At 44.6% G+C, this 16,738-nt stretch overlaps 1 protein-coding gene across 1 annotated transcript in view; it reads right to left on the bottom strand.

Annotated features, from left to right (window-relative positions):
- The window catches only part of ZNF385B (zinc finger protein 385B), a 197,580-nt gene extending 181,079 nt beyond the window's left edge, over positions 1 to 16,501 (bottom strand). Inside the window, exon 1 of the mRNA XM_029072393.2 lies at positions 16,452 to 16,501. The gene's annotated coding sequence lies outside the window, so the exon portion shown is untranslated. The remainder of the gene's footprint in view (positions 1 to 16,451) is intronic.
- Positions 16,502 to 16,738: the final 237 nt, after the last annotated feature.

Below are 16,738 nucleotides of genomic sequence, written 5' to 3' on the forward strand. Positions count from 1 at the left end.
GCACTTCTTCATCCTGAAAAGTGGTTGTTTACTCTTACTTTCAATCTCTGAGCCAATATTCTATCCATGATAAAACAACCTCTCCCATCCCACAGTTAGTCAATGCTTTTACAAGTCTTTGTTGGGTAGTCTCATCAAAAGCTTTTGGAAATCTAAATATTTTTCTCCACTGGTTCCCCTCTCTCCCCCTGCTTGTTGACCCCTTCCACAAATCCCAGCAGACCAGTGAGGCAAACCTAACAGAAACCATGTTTCTCGCTCTCTCCCTCACTGGAGTATATCTTGCTAAGTGTTCATGAATTCTGGACTTAATTACTGATTCTATTTCCCAGGTAAAGGGATGATCATCATTAGTGGCTAATTCACAGGATCAACACCAAAATCATTCCAGTCAATGGGATTTATTTAGGGTTGTCTTTGTGCAGGGCAGTGTAGTAAGCGCATGGGAGAGTACAAGATAATAGAGTCGGTAGATACTACCCCTGCCCACAAGGAGCCGACAGTCTAGAGGGGGAGACAGACATGAAAATAATGATCATTTTTATTATTATGGTATCTAAGTGTTTACTGTGTGCCAAGCACGGTTCTAAGCACTGGGGTTGATACGAGCTAATCAGGTTGGATACCGTCTCTGTTCCACTTGGGGCTCACACTCGGAATCACCATTTTATAGATGAGGGAACTGAGGCCGAGAGAAGTTAGGCGACTTGCCCAGGGTCACACAGCAGACACGTGGCAGAGCCGGGATTAGAACTCAGGCCCTTCCGACTAGGCACGAGGAGGCCGGGTATGGGCTACTGACAACCAACTTTATTGAACTGCACTCTCCCAAGCACTTATGGAAAGAGCCTGGGCTTCGGAGTCAGAGGTCATGGGTTCGACTCCCAGCTCTGCCACTTGTCAGCTGTGTGACTGTGGGCAAGTCACTTCACTTCTCTGTGCCTCAGCTTCCTCATCTGTAAAATGGGGATTAACTGTGAGCCTCACGTGGGACAACCTGACGACCCTGTATCTACCCCAGCGCTTAGAACAGTGCTCTGCACATAGTAAGCGGTTAACAAATACCAACATTGTTATTATTAAAAAGCCTTCAGTGCGTACTCGTGATTGCTTGATTGGTGGGGAGGCGGGCCTGATGCTTCCATTATTAACGTCGCTACTGCCTATGTTCCATGACAAGCATATTTATAGTTACAATAAGCTCTCCTACTCTTTTTTGGTATGTCCTGAAAACTTTCTTATAAGCTTTGTTTCTTCGGCAATTCTTCAGTCCTCGCTACAGTGGCCATTTGTAATGATAAGTTACAACTCACTGGCCAGAAATGCTTCAACCACCTGAGTTGCTTCAGAACTCTTGGGTGGATGCCATCAACTGCTGGGATATGTTTACCCCTCATTTCTCAATTTGGTCTGAGTCACCCTGGGTGGTCTCTATTCCATCTAAATAGGGAATTAACAGTGGACGTTCTGAATGTATGGCTTTTCCACTACTATTGTACACAGTGCCCTCCAAATGAGATGCTTTACAGCCCCTCTTTCAGAATTACTCATTTATTTATTCATATTAATGTCCATCTCACGCTCTAGACTAAGTTCACTGTGGAAAAGGAACGTGTCTGCTAATTCTGTTGTATTGTTCTCTCCCAAGTGCTCTGCATATAGTAAGCACTCAGTAAATACCAGTGATTCATTGAAAAAACATTCAATAATGAACAATACCAATAATGGCATTTGCTAAGTGCTTACTATATGCTAAGCACTGTTCTAAGTGCTGGGTAAATACAAGGTTTTCAGGTTGTCCCACGTGGGGCTCGCAGTCTTCATCCCCATTTTACAGATGAGGTAACCGAGGCACAGAGAAGTTAAGTCACTTGCCCAAAGTTACACAGCTGAAAGGAGAGGTGGAATTAGAACCCATGACCTCTGACTCCCAAGCCTGTGCTCTTTCCACTAAGCCATGCTGCTTCTCCAGCAAAAAGGAATCATTGCAAAGACAGCAGAGAAATGCTCTCAATCTGTGTTGGACATTCTGTGAAGTTCTTGGCCAGTCGCTCCAAATGAGAACATTCAAGTCAAAGAAGACCACAGACCATTAGGCAAATGTATGCTTGGGAAGTCACTTCACTTCTCTAGGCCTCAGTTACCTCATGTGTAAAATGGGGATTGACACTGTGAGTCCCACGTAGGACAGCGACTGTGTCCGACCCAATTTGCTCATATCTATCCCAGCATTTAGTACAGTGCCTGGCACATAGTAAGTGCTCAACAAATACCATTATTATTATTAATAAAGGTATTTCAGGTGAACGACAATTTCCCCTCTAACTGGGAAATCATCTTGGTTTGCAGCTGACTCAGAGGGACATCTTTAATGGGATATGATCTTCCTCTCATGAACTTAGAAATGCAGAATCCCACGGTGTTTTGCTATTTAAAAAATTAAAACCAAGAACCTCATGAAAATAATGATCAAAATGATTTATGGGGCTTTATATAGCTGAAATCCATTCCCACAAGCCAATTCAGCCCAACATTTATAACCTTTGAAAACACTTTTATTGGCCATTAATCAAACTTCAGTTCTCTTTGGGATGTGTTGATGGAGTCCACCTGCTGTTATTCAAAATAATAGTCGAATCTGCACATTTTGACCCTTTCAGCCACACTTTAATTAAAAATTTCACTCTTTTACAAATACCTCTTCCAGAATAGCTATATAAATTACAACCATAATTAATATTATTATACAACTTGGTAGCGCTTCATTGTAAAAAAATAAATTTAATTGAGAAAACTTTGATACTTGACCTATATCATTTTGACTAGAAAGTATTTGTGGCGTTATTCTCATTTTTCCTGAGTTCGCATTTGCCACACGGAAATGGTCATTTTTTTGGTTGTGCATAACTGAATGGGTACTGAAAACATGTAACATTTTTCTATTAACTTCTCATTTTACATTAGCAAGTTTACCGTGCAGTTAGTCACATGGACCCAGCATTTGAAATTTTTATACCGTAAAATCAATCAGTTGTATTGTTTGAGCACTTATTGTGTGCACGGCACCATATTAAGGACTTAGCTGAGTTCAATATAACAGAGTTGGTGGACATATTCTCTGCCCACAGTGAGTTGCTAAACGGCCCTGATTCGTGTATCGACATTACCTAATTCTTAAAATCTAAGGGTGAAAATAGGTCAGCAGAAATATTGATTATCAGAGCACGCTACAGATTTTTAGAGTAAAGGTGAAACATAAATGCAATGCAGATTTCACAATATCTCTTTCCAAAGAGATTAGGTGGAGCGATTGGTTGCAGAGATTCACTTGATCCCGTAGTCCCCATCTATGTCCATAAATATTGCGAGATTCTCTTCAAATATACCATCAATCGTATTTATTGAGTGCTTACTTCATATAGAGCACTGTACTAAGGGCTTGGGAGAGTACATAATAGAGTTGGAAAACACCTTCACTACCCATAGGTAGAATATTTAAAGCACATTCACCGGATGCCCCAAATTAAGGTATTGATGGTTTTTGGCCGTGAATTTTGAGTTTGCGTCCACAAATAGCTCCATCTCTAGCTCTGTCACTTTCTCACCGCTCTATGGCGTGGTATCAAGTGATGCGAAACTGACAACTGGAGATCCGCAAATTGAACACGAAATTGCTATGCAAATTATTTGACAGAGGTAGAATAAAATAAAGATTGATCAGAAAACCCTCCGTTCCAACTGTGGGTTACGGTTCCCACAGAAAGACATGACGGTTTCACCGTTACTGGAAACCTTATCGAGTCCAAATCAATCAGTCAATAGTCTTTACTGAGCGCTTACTGAGTGTAGAGCATTATACTACGCACCCGAGAGAGTACAATATAATAATATAGCAGAATTGCTAGACACATTCCCTGCTCACCACGACCTTACAGTCTCTAAGGGGAATCAATCACATTTATTGAGTGCTGTGTGCAGAGCACTGTATTAAATGCTAAGGAGAGTACAATGTAACAGAGTTGGTAGACACATTCCCTGCCCGCAACAGGCTTAGAGTTTAGAGAAGGACTCAATCACTCAAATTTACTGACTACTTGGAATCTTGAGCATAAGGAAGGTAATAATTGCTCACAATATTGCCGAATGAAGTGGGAGATGGAAAGAGAGGAAAGCACACCAACCATCTGACATATTTTCATTCAGTCAGTCGTACTTACTGACATGTAATACTAAATATAATAATTATGGTATTTGTTAAGCACTTTCTATGTGACAAGTATGGTTCTAAGCACTGAGGTGGATAAAGGGTAATCAGGTTGGACACAGTCTCTGTCCCACACGGGACTCACAGCCTTAAATCCCCATTTTACAGATGAGGTACCAGGCATGGAGAAGTGAAGTGACTTGCCCAGGATCACAGAGCAGACAAGTGGCAGAGCTGGGATTAGAACTCAGGTCCTTCTGACTCCCAGGTCAGGGCTCTAGCCACTAGATCAAGCTGCTTCTCTATGAAGCTGGATAATCCCAAGGACAGGGGTATTGTGCGCTCCACTCTCCCATCTCCATCCGCTAGCTTGTGTTATTCCTCCCAAGCATGGCCAGACCAGACTATGACTCTCTCCACATTCAAATCCCACCTCTTCCAACAAGCCATCCCTGACTGATTTCCCAGAATCCTGAACCACATCATCCCTTCAGTCAGCTCTACCGCTTATGAACATATGTACACCCTCTTTTTTAGGGTACAGGTTTAGCGCTTACTATGTGCCAGACACTGTATTGGGGTAGAAACAAGCTCGACAGGTTGGACACAGTCCCCGTCCCCTATGGGGCTCACAATCCTAATCCGCATTTTATCGTTGAGGTGCCTGAGGCCCAGAGAAGTGAGGTGACTTGCTCAAGGTCACACAGCAGACAAGCAGGGGAGTTAGAATTTGAACCCAAGTCCTTCTGACGCCTAGGCCTATGATCTAACCACTAGGCATGCCGGCTTCTCTTTAATAATTGACTGTGGCATTAGCTATGCCCTTTACCAGTCCCCGTCTCAAAAAAAAGTCAAGAGTCTAAGTACGAGGTGAGAAAAGATACGATTTGGCTTTCATGTATGGCTGTCTCCTTTATTTATTTTTGATCCTCTATTTTGGAAATTTTTTTTATGTCTGTCTCCCCCATTAGCATGTAAGATCCTTAAGGTTAGGGGATATGTCACTTTGTTATTCGGTACCTCTCCCAAGCACATAGTAAGTGCTCAATAAAAACCAATTACTGACTGATCGATTCCCAAGTGCCTAGTTCAGGGCACGGCACCCAGTAAGAGCAATGGTTACTTTTAAGGTCACAAAAGACTTCCCACAGCTTGAAGATGATAAAGAAGACCTGGCTTCTAATGCCGACTCCACCACTTGTCTGCCGTGTGACCCTGGGCAAGTCGCTTCACTCCTCTGGGCCTCGGTTCCCTCATCTGTAAAATGGGGATTAAGACTGTGAGACCTATGTGGGATAGAGACTGTGTCCAACCTGATTATCTTGTTCCTAGCCCAGCGCTTAGTATAGTGCCTGGCATGAAGGAAGCTCATTAGAAAAAAAGATGATGGTGGTGATGATGATGATGGGGATGATGAAGACAGCAACGATGGGTTTTCGCACCTAAGGATGGACAATCATCTACTTCACCAGAAAAAGTGTCCTATCTGCATCGTCCATGTCCTGCTGCATGAATATTCTTTTATTCCCAAACTCTGCTCTCCGGCATAACTACTGTGGATTAGCAGCCCGACCCATTAATACTCATCCTTCATAGCAAGCTCATCTGACCTTCCTGGAAGCATCCTGTCACAGCTTCCCAGCTAGTCACATCCATCAGACACGCTCCAAGAGTAGATTTCGGAGCACATCGTCTGCTGAGTGGCCCCGCTCCATTCGTGCCTTACAGGTCGTGAACCCGCTTCCCCAAATCTCTCTCCTATTGATCCAATTAATCCTCACGTCTCCGTGAGAAGACTTGGTGTTCCGACCACAGTTTGCAGCCGGGAGGGCCGAGGGAGCAAGGAGTCGCAGGATCGAGTGCCCAGTTAGAATCCGAGCCAAACGCAAAAGGGATCTGCTCCCTTTGCCGCTTTGTGTTTTATTCTGATCGTTAGGAGAATCATTTCACAGGTCAGCAATCCAATCGCCAATTCAATCTATCAGTCAGTGCAACGAAAGGTCTGGCACTTGGGCAGATCTTGGCTTTGAGATTTTCTGTTTCACCACCTAAACTGGGACAGAAGAGCAATCTCCTTTACCCTAGTTAAGGGACTACAAAGCCTTATAGTGCTCTGATGATTATAGGTGACATTTACAAACTCTTTGGCTGAGAACTAGCTTGAAGGTGGGCCATGAGAAGCAGCGGGAATATCTCTGCTTGCAAGTCTGGTCACTATTTTTAAATCTCTTCATTCGTTTTAATGCTGAGTGATCAATATACCAATACCGCGCCTACCTACTCTATTGTGCTTAGTAATGTGCTCTGCGTACAGTAGGTGCTCAATAAATCCCATTGACTGACAGGGTGCCGGCAACCCAAGAGTGACTCGGTGAAGAAGTCCCTCAAATGTGGTTGATTCCACTTGGGCTCGCTGCATTCGAAGCCCTTCTTCAATCGGCGCCATGTCAGTTCGTACCAGGACCGAGTTTCCCAGCTTCTTCGAGTCACCTGGAATCTTAAATTCCACTGGCTGCTCCTCATCTCCCTCTACACTCTTCCACTACATCCTAATTTCCCAAGTTTCTATGCAACACCCTGCCCTACGTTCAACAAGACCACAGTGACTTACTCAAGGAAACACGGGATAAAGTCAATCAATGGTATTTACTGAGTGCTTACTTTGTGCACTGCACTGTTTTAAGCTCCCCCTTTAGGCATCCCAGTTCTCCCAGTTGTAAACTTGGCAGGCTCTCTTTTATAGTCCTAAGCTTGATCTAGAGGTCACATTAATGCTCCTGTATGACGTTTAGGATGTTGACTTTTTCCCTTTAAGTTCTACCAAACCATCAATCCATCTCAGTAAACACTGAGTGCTTACTGTGTGCAGAGCACTGAAACTAAGTGCTTGCGAGAGTACAGTATTTCAGAGTTAGTAGACCTATTCCCTTCCCAAAATGAGCTTATGGTTTCTCGAGCCAGGTTCTATCTCTATCCCTGAGGAAGAGGCAAAGACTCAGAGTGTGATCATTAGGTTATCTGATTAGCCAGTTTACAGATATAAGACAAATTTCTGGGAAGGCAGCATGGCCTAGTGGAAATAGCACAGCTCTGGGAGGCATAGGACCGAGGTTCCAACCCCAACTCTGCCCCTTGCCTGTGGGACCCTGGGCAAGTTACTTAACTCTCTGTGCCTCGGTTTCCTCGACTGTAAAATGGGGATTCAAGACCTGTTCTCCCTCCTATGTAGACTGAGAATGCCACCATGCCACAGCTTGGACAGGACTGTATCTTGTATATCCCCCAGCACTTAGAACGGTGCTTGGCATACAGTAAGCACTTAGCAAATACCATGATGATAATTATTAGTAGTATTAATATCTGACACTGGCCAGAATGCATTCAGGTTTATCATGCTGACTCTCTGTCAGCTAGAATTTTGACTGTGAGACTAAATCACTACCATTGTAGCTCTGCTGGAGTGATGATTTTAATAAAGCAAAAAGCAGGAGTTAAATTAACAAGAAATGTCTGCATTGAACCCTTAGAAGTGAGCAAACATGGGATTAAAGCTGCTACTCTGTCTTTAAACCATCTCAACTTTTTTCTTTTAGACCCAAAGGCAACCTGGTGATATGAATTTCTCCGGCAGAGAACTAAATGTAGGGATGGAAAAAAAAACCCTATTTTCCACAAGATGGGTTGAGCGAAAGCCACAAAAATAACTTGATTGCTGTCATTTTTGTGAATTTGAGGCCTCGGTATAGAGCATATGCAGGTCTCAGGACTTTCTTTCATTTTCTTTATAAAATGGAAGTATACCTTGCTTGGGAGCGGTTCTCAGGATCCCTTAAACTTCCATCCCCAAGCTGATGTGCTCCTGGACTGCAGTGACCCCCATGAACATACCATAAGACAACTGGACACCCAGTATAGATTTCTGCGATGGCCCCTGAAGGAATTAAATAGCCGTGCCTATTCGACAAGATCAAACAGCAATCACTCGGCAGTAAGCAATGAGCCCTAGTGGATAGGGCACGGGCTTGGGAGTCAGAAGGACCTGGCTTCTAATTGTGGCTCTTCCACTTAATAATAATAATGATGATGATGGCACTTGTTTAGCGCTTACTATGTGCCAAGCACCGTTCTAAGCACGGGAGTAGATACAAAGTTATCAGGTTGTCCCACGTGGGGCTTACAGTCTTAATCCCCGTTTTGCAGATGAGGTAACTGAGGCACCGAGAAGCTAAGTGATTTGCTCAAGGTCACACAGCCGACAAGTGTCAAAGATGGGATTCAAACCCACGACTTCTGACTCCCAAGCCTGTGCTCTTTCCATTAAGTCATGCTGCTTCTCACTTGTCTGTGTGACCTCAAGCCAGTCACTTCATTCATTTGTTCATTCAATCGGATTTATTGAGTGCTTCCTGTGTGCAGAGCACTGTACTAAGCGCTTGGAATGTACAATTCTCTGGGCCTCTGTTCCCTCATCTGTAAAATGGGGGTTGAGGCTGCGAGCCCACTGCGGGGCAGGGCCTGTGTCCAACCTGATAAGCTTGTAACTTCCCTGTGCTTGACACACTGTGAGCACTTAAATACCATCATCACTATTATTACTGTTATTATTATTATCAAACATCTGGGAGAATAGCCCAGCACACTGGCTCATTATCTGATAAACTGGTAGGACGGCACCTGTTCTAAGCTCCTTCCATGATGATATTGGCCTATTGAGTACGGTTGAAAGCCTTAATTAAGCTCATCATCAAGTAGACCCATCCGTTCTGCAGGGAAGCCAGATTTCGATCAGGATAGAGAGTCTCATTCTTTCTTTCCAAACTGGTATAGGCACCAACTGGGAATTCTACTACTGCCGTCGCTTCTCACGGTCGCATCTTTCAGATGGGAACCACTTTTGCAGAGTGAAAACCAGAAATGAGCTATTCAGATGTTATACGTACGTGCTCCTACGAATGTTCGTTATTCGCTGCCTTTGCAATATATTACCGGCGTAGCTTTAATCAAAATGAGGGATTTCACACTGCGTCGGCAATTCGGGAAAGGAAAGCGAGGGAGAGGATCGCTTTGGTTACGCTGTTAATGGCATGAGGGACCTTATCTGTTCGGTCTCTTGCAACTCTTGCAAGGCAGAGTGAGACGGAGGAAGCTTCAGACCTTTCCTTGGGGCTGATGGGGTGTAGTGGATAGAGTACGGGACTGGGAATCAGAAGGTCATGGGTTCTAATCCCGGCTCCACCACTTGTCTGCTGTGTGGCCTTGGGCAAGTCCCTTCACTTCTCTGGGCCTCAGTTACCTCATCTGTAAAATGAGGATTGAGACTCTGAGCCCCACAAGGGTCAGGGACTATATCCAACTTGCTCTGTTTGTTAGTACAGTGCCCGGCACACAGTAGGAGCTCAACAGTTACCACAATCATCATTATTATTAGCCACAGAAAACAGGTTGTGCTAGTTCATGTTTCTTGTCCATCTTTTCTCCCACAGATATTCAAGTTTTAATTGAGAGCCAGAAAATCAATCCCTTCCACCCAAAAACATAATGAAAACTTTTTAATAAAACCAACCCCAAGAGGGTCTCCTCTGGGTGAAATTCCCTTAACTTCAGGATCTAGCTGTAAAGAGCGCATGTGTTACCTTACCCACGGGGCCTTCCATTCGGGAGGTTTATTCCTTTCATTTCTCCTCCGGGGATTTATCAGGGTTTGCCGCACCATTGAAAGCAGTTGAAAATCTGATGAGAAATGCCAGGGATTTGAGCGGGGTCAGAAATGGGCTGACACACCCCCACTTTCAGCAGCAGCTGACTTGTGGCATTTGTAAAGCACTTACTATGCTATAATTGTGGTTTTTGTTAAGCACTTACTATGTCCCAGGCACTGTACTAAGTGCAGGGGTAGATAAAATGTAATCGGGTTGGACACAGGCCCTGTCCCACACAGGGCTTACAGTTTTAATCCCCATTTTTCAGATGAGGGAACTAAAGCCCAGAGAAGTGAAGTAACTTGCCCAAGGTCACGGAGCAGACAAGTGGCAGAGCTGGGTTTCGAACCTAGGTCCTCCTGACTCCCAGGCCCGTGTTCTATTCACTAGGCCAATTTTAAGCGCTGGGGTACGTACGTGTTAGTTAGTCGGACACAGTCCCTGGACCACTCGGGACTCTCAGTTTCAGAAGGAGGGACAACAGGTATTGAATCCCCATTTTACAGATGAGGGCAATGAGGCACAGAGAAGTCAAGAGTCTTGCCCAAAGTCACACAGCAAACAATTGGCAGAGCTGGGCTTAGAATCCGGGTCCTCTGACTCCCAGGTTCTTTCCATTAGGCTAAACTGCTCACTCTAGGCAGAAGAGGTTAAATAATGTCTAAAATTTCTTGAGCCCTTAGAGGCTTGGACTCAGAGTGGGATAAAAATCCTTGGGCCACCTCTGAGACTGGCACTGGTGACATCAGTCGATGGCATTCATTGAGCGCTTAGTGTATGATGGGCACTCCACTAAACGCTTGGGAGAGTTCAATACAAGAGAGTTGGTAGACAGGTTCCCTGCCCACAATGAGCTCACGGTCTAGAGGGGAAGATGGACATGAATAGAAGTAGATAATTTAAGGATGTGCGCATAAAAGCTGTGGGGTAGAGGGTGGTCGCAGAGACTTCATCCTGGCCGAACCAGGATCCACACATCTCCCGACTCCCTCTCATTCTTTTCCAAGTTTCACTTTTCCCTCACCACAGCTCTGCTAATGAAACCAATGTAGGATGAGACTGTGCTGCTACGAACTCTGTTGCTTAGCCTTTCTGGTGGCCAACTAACACTGGAGGAAGTCCAACTCTGATTAATTATGGGGTTGCTATGCCCCCTTCAGCCCCACAGCTGGGGTTCCAGGACATTCCTCGGCCCGGCGGCTCATTCTCCTCTCAGAAATTTCTTTCTGCCTTTCTAGACGCGATGCTATTCCCACAGTGCGTCGTTGCTCATCTCCTCTTACGGTTCCGCTTCTAAAAGCCCTTGCTAAAACTTCTATTTCAACAAAGCCAGGAGTGTCCGGATGCATTTTAGGAGAGCCAACTGAGGGAGCTTGGCCTTTTGGAAAAGGCAAAAGGATGGGAGTTGGAGGACCGGGGTTCTAATTCCGGCTCCTCTACTTACTGGCTGTGTGACTTTGGGCAAGTCACTTAACCTCTCTGTGCCACAGTTTCCTCATCTGTAAATTAGGGACCCAATATCTGTTCTTCCTCCTATTTGGACTGTGCGCTTCATGTGGGACAGGGACTGTATCTGATTATCTTGTTCCCAGCTCAGTGCTTAGTACAGTGCCTGACACACAGTAAGCACTTAGAAACCAAAATTATCATTATTACGACGCGCATGGGCCACGGAATTCTGCCTGGATTCCTTGTTAAAACCCAACACCCACTTCTGTGATGGTCCACAAGTGGACAACTACCATTCTGCTGGAGATGTCACATCTTCGCATGAGATCAGGGAGCCAAGAAAACCCAACATGTCTATATAATGAACAGATAGACTCGAAGAGTCAGCGTCCATGCACAGGCTCATGCTTCATTCATCTGTGGCTAGGCTGAAACTTCCTTAAATTCCTGACCAAACCCTTGGCCAATCCACCTGGAAAAACTCAGTCCAAAGACATTCACGACTATAACTGTGGGGAGAAAGTATGACCGCTTATTCTGATCACAGACGTTCCAGAGCAATCTAATTAAAAACAGAACACCGTGAGCGAACAAATTAGCCTAAGAAAGAGTTTAGCTCTACCGTGGGTCTGAGTGAAATTCACACAGCAGTGTCCAAATGTCAATGAGAAAACATTGGGAGAAAATTGTCTCGAGCCAATGAAAAATCCCAAGGATATCTGAAGGCAGGATTCTCTCAATATCATTCCGTAGCGGAGTTCCCTCAGGGATGTGTTACTCTGTTTCTGTTTCAACAATCTCCTTGAGGGTTTTGCAACCAAACGATCTACTTTTCTAAGAAATCTAGGGGAAAGGGTTGCTCATTTCACGGGTCAGAATTTCAGGGCTTGGGAACTGAGAATTAACAGAGTCCATGCCCATCGCCAAGTCCAGCAAAGCAAAGGTCCTCTTGGATTTTCTGAAAAATCCTCTTGGATTTTCACGGACTGAAACCCAGGTACTCTCACTGTTTCAAATCGGATATTTTACACCCCCAATTAAACATCCAAGAATAAATGAAGGAGGAGTAAAGCACTGACATTCCAGCAGGTAGTGGAGGTAATTTTAAGTAAGCAGGAGAGGAAGCATTCTTTCAGTGAATGCCCGGCAGCCATCTGAGAGGGCTGCAGAGCCAGGATATTCTCGCTGCAAACAAAACAAGAGGAAACTAGATCCAGTTCACAAAAGAACACGGAGAAGGAACCGAAAAGCAGCGTAGACTAATGGGAAGAGCACAGGCCTGGGAGTCAAAGGACCTGGATTCTAATCCCAGCTCTGCCACTTGTCTGCTGTGTGACCTTGGGAAAATCAATTTAACCTCTCTGGGCTTCAGTTGCCTCACCTATAAATGGGGATTAAGACCGTAAGCCTCATGTGGGACAAGGGCTGTGTCCAACCTGATTAGCTTGTATCTACCCTAGCACTTAGTACAGTGTCTGGTACATCATAAGCACATAACAAATACCATTAAAAACAAAACAGGGCAGAGGGACAGTTGGTGGAGGACACGGTCTTCAAGCAATAATAGCATGGCAAAAGCATCAGAGGAGTCAGAGAAAACTCGACAGCAATAAGAAGGTCTGATCTCACATAGGAGGAAGCTCTAGACCCCTTTGGAACATCTGAATGCCCCTCAGCTTCACTTTTTTTCATATAAGTGTTTGTGAAATGCTTTAATCAGGTTGGAAAGAGTCCCTGTCCCACATGGACATCACAATCTTAACCCCCATTTTAAGGATGGGCCAACTGAGGCACCGAGAAATTGTTACCCAAGGTCACACAGCAGACAAGTGTTGGAGCCGGCATTAGAACCCAGGTCCTTCTGGCTGCCAGACCCACGCTCTATCCACTGGGCCACGCTGCCTCTCAAACTTCACTAAATATACAATTTCCCGAAAAGTTGATTCACTTTCAAACTTGACCCAGTAGCTCTCCAATCCATGGGAGGGACTGCGTAATAAGGAAGAAAGAAATGAGTTTTGGGGGAGGAGATGATCAAAGAACATCAGGTCCAAATCCCAAGGCAAATAGAATGGCCAAGTGAAGACGGGGAGGGGCAGAACTTGAAAGACATTGAGTCTGGATCTTCTGAGATCCAGCTATTTATTCCTTTTAGAAAGACAATGGGGAAAACGACTCCGAAATCGGGAGCTACTGAAGACCTCTCTTGCTCGTCGACATCTTCAGTGGTATTTATTGAATGCTTAATGTGTGCACAGCAATGTACTCAGCGCCGGCTCCGCTCTCTCTCTCTCTCTCAAAAAAATTGTCTTGGGACCACTCAGCTGAGCTCCTCATAGGGATATAAACACCTCTCTAGCGTCAATTAGAACATGGCTGAAATCCAGACTTCAAGATGATGCTCTAAACTGCCTTTCACATCCCAGTTGAAGGGTTTCATACAGGTTGTTACTATTACAGATGGCGACAGCTCTCACTTTACTATTATTATTAACAATAAAAATAACTGTGGCATTTGATAAGGGCTTACTGTGTGCTAAACACTGTACTAAAAGCCGGGCTAGATATATGGGCTCACAGTCTAAGTAGGAGGGATAACAGGGATGAATCCCCATTGTGCCGATGAAGGAACTGAGGCATAGAGAAGCCAAGTGGCTTCCCCAAGGTCACACAGCGGACAAGTGGCGGTGCAGGATTAGAACCCAGGTCCTCTGACTCCCAAGCCCACGCTCTGCCATTAAGCCACGCTGCCCCTGTCTTTAAGAGAGAACCTTTGAAAATGATAAATTTCTTCAAAGGGAATCGAGGCTGTCAAGTGCAGAGAATCTTTCTCTCTCCAGTGGAGTAGCAAAAACAGTCTTTGGCTTCAAAATGACTTCCTGCATGAACTCCAAGACAGAGACAGAGACTGATCATTTGAAGGAATCGGACACCTGATTTGTTGATTGATAGGGAGGATCTACAGGGAAGCAAGGCAACTTCAAATTCCACTGTAATGTCCTATCAAAAATGATACTAAGGCACAAATATTTCTTCGCAAAACCTGATGCTTCATCATCTTTTAGTCATGGACACCGGGCTACCAAGTCAAAGGAAGAGAAAGACTAAAGAAACATGTCTTTGAGAAATCCCCAGAAATACTTCCAGTCCTTAGGCTAGTAGACACTGAAGAAAAGTGTACCACAACACTAAACCTACTGCATCTATTCTAATATTAATCCTACTGCAAGCACACAGAAAACAATAACCGCCACCGCGCACGCCATCGCAAATGTCCCGACGGTTACTTGTGATTACTTTGTTGTTGACACGCGTCATGATAATAGACTCTCCTAATTTAGGTCAGCTAGGGTGAAAATTTAATAGTTTTAAGGAAACTACCGTGAAATTCCTAATTATAAGTGGTACGTATTAATTTATATCCTCCAATTCTAACTGGATCGAGGAAAAAAGTACAGGGCTTTCATAACCGCAACACAATGAAAGCCTAGGGTTTCAGGTCAAAGAAGTTGCAGTAACGGTGACATTTTTCCATTTTTCAACCATTTTCATCCTTACCTTATAGAGCGTGACTTTATAGCATATTATTAAAAAAAAACCCATCATCAAAAAAGGTCGGCATTTCTCCCTACCGAACACTCCAGCACCCATCACGAGCCTAGCAGGCAAATGAGACGAAGAATTTCGCTACATATGATACCGCTGGCGCCAAGAACGCGCTTTTCTTTAAAGGTATCATGAAAAATAAACGCAGGCTCCGGACATTTCATGACACGAGCATCTTCCTGTCTCACCCGCTGGTCTGTATTAGACACCTCATATTCTGAAGGTGAATTATTGAATTCAAGTGAAAGAACTTTAGAAGCACAAAGATATTGGGAGTAGGTTCGGTTGAAGGTAAAATCCTCGGGGGGTTCTTTTAATCTCCAGACACCTTAGCTGAAGCTATCGACTTGGACAGAACACTGAAATCCTGGAGGCAAACCATAAATTGACCATTACCATAAAAAGGACTGCTAAATGAGAAACCATGTGCTCAGTATAAAACTAATTTCATGCTTTCAAAAGCACACAGTGGCTTCTAGCAAGATAGAGATCCTGGGACTTGCCAAGACAGATTGGCTAACGCAAATGGTTTGCTCCTGATGCAGTCTGCTTAGCCAAGCTTTACATGTACTGGCAGTAAATGGGAATTCTCGAATCTTCCGTCAAACACACGCTTATCTATAACTTTAGAGCTGAACGCTATATAACAGCTGCCTCAGAAATACATTTAGCAGGGAAAAAATGCCCACGAGCTATCTGGTTTCCAATCAAATAAAAACCACATTGTCTCCACCCCTCAACTGTCTTCACCTATTGAAGAGACCCTTAATTAAGCCCATTATCATTTTGTATATGACAGTCATTTTAAGCACACCTTTCTCGTCTGACACAATTTTCCATCACCCCCGCAGAGACAAACAGCAAAACAGAAACTGAGCACAGGAACAAGTATACTTAGAAAATAACTTTCAGCATAGATTCATCCAGTGGATTTTTCTCCTGGGGGCAAAAACTGTATAGGTGGAACTACATTACATAACACAATGTCAGGTGTTTCAGATGCACCATCATTGAGCCTCATGGCAGTAGAATCACACATTTTAAAATACAAACGAGGTGCCCATAAAAGTCACATTCAATTAAAATACGCTTATGCGGAAACGTTAGGAATTCCACACCTCTCAAAAAACAACCGTCACTGGAAATTAATTACCGGAGATAGTCCGGTGCGTGACAGGGCATAACTTTTAATTATTAAAAACGACAGGTTTAACAAGATGCAATCTATTTCACCGACTTCCTCAGCCCGGGGATTCCACGTTCTCCGATCTGACTCTCACGTCGAAGTTACGACCCATCGTGTCCGACCCTTAGCCGGTTTTAGCACCCCGAGTACCTTATCGGAGGGGAAATCACCTCCGTCCCTAAATGACGGCAGCCTCGTAATATCGCTGACTTGTTCGGGGGATACTGCGTGCCTGATGCCCAGGAAGTCGGCTAAAGGTAGAGCGTCCCGGGCGAACGGCAAGCAGGGTAAAGAAAAGCAGGCTCACCGGGGATTTTCAGGAACCCTCTAATTTTGCTTCGGACTCCTACTCGCCCTGCTCGGCCAGCGTCAGACAGGGGACCCAGACGGTGGGACTCCACAGATCCCACACGGCATGCAAAAGCCTCGATGACCGAGCTCGACCGGCTAACCGAGTTTGATAAGAAAAGGCTCACCTCTACTGGACAGTCCAGTCCACATGACGGCCAGCGCTACCTCCCCGACCTGACAGCAGTCGCGTCGGATAAACAAAACTTCCAGGGTGTCACCGGGATGAGGTGCAGAGCGAGAGGT

Source organism: Ornithorhynchus anatinus, chromosome 9, assembly GCF_004115215.2.
Source record: "Ornithorhynchus anatinus isolate Pmale09 chromosome 9, mOrnAna1.pri.v4, whole genome shotgun sequence".
NCBI lineage: Eukaryota > Metazoa > Chordata > Mammalia > Monotremata > Ornithorhynchidae > Ornithorhynchus > Ornithorhynchus anatinus.